Here is a 950-nt window from a genome sequence, read left to right as displayed (position 1 = left end):
AGAGTGCCATGGCCTCACAGCTCACAGCAACCTCCAACTCCTGGGCTCAAGTGAGTCTCCTGCCTCTGCCTCCCAAGTAGCTGGGACCACAGGTGCCCATCACAACACCTGGCTATTTTTTGGTTGCAGCCATTATTGTTGTTTGGCGGGCCCGGGCTGGATTCAAACCTGCCACCTTAGGTGTATGTGGCTGGTGCTTTAGCCACTTGAGCCACAGGCGTCAAGCCCATTTTTCTAGTTTAAATGTAATTTTCCATTGTTGCCTTTTTCAACAATTAGAACTTCATTTTTGCTAGTGTTTCTACCCCTATTATTTGGTTCTTCCCCCAATCTTATCCTATAAAGTTTTCTGTTTGCTTGTTTTGGTTTGATTTATAGAATTTTTGTCTTTTCTCTCTACTTGGTAGAGGTGGGGTATTGTGTCTGAATAGGCCAGCAAAGAGCTACTGACCTCAAGGGAACCACCCAACCTGGCACCCTCAGAGACTGGGGGTTTTTAAGGTTGGGTCAAAGTACCATACTGCTCCTGTCTCCCTCTTTCTGTGCCTCTCTTCTTTTTGTCAATATTCTCTTTTACCCACCCCCTCTCCTTTCACCTCTTTCTTGTTTTTTTTTTTTTTCTTTTTTCCCTTCTTGCTCTTCAATCTTCTCATCCTTCTGGTCCTGTACCAAAAGGACTTACCAAAACCATAGTCCAGAGGCACAGTAACTTAAAGAGTAAGAGGAAGTGAAAAGAAAATTAGGGCAAGGAAACAGACAAAAGAAAACACTCATGAGGAAGAATCAGCAGAAAAATCCTGGCAACATGAAAAACCAGTCCAGAGCAACCCCCCCAAGAGACTGTGAGGAAGCTACTGCAGAGGATTCCACCTATAAAGAAATGTTAGAAAGGCTCGGCGCCTATAGCTCAACCGGCTAAGGCGCCAGCCACGTACACCTAAGGTGGCGGG

The sequence above is a fragment of the Otolemur garnettii genome, unplaced genomic scaffold (genome assembly GCF_000181295.1).
Source record: "Otolemur garnettii isolate 467f Iridium unplaced genomic scaffold, OtoGar3 scaffold00176, whole genome shotgun sequence".
Lineage (NCBI taxonomy): Eukaryota > Metazoa > Chordata > Mammalia > Primates > Galagidae > Otolemur > Otolemur garnettii.
The sequence above is the reverse complement of the archived record's forward strand: the minus strand, read 5'-3'. Positions refer to the sequence as shown.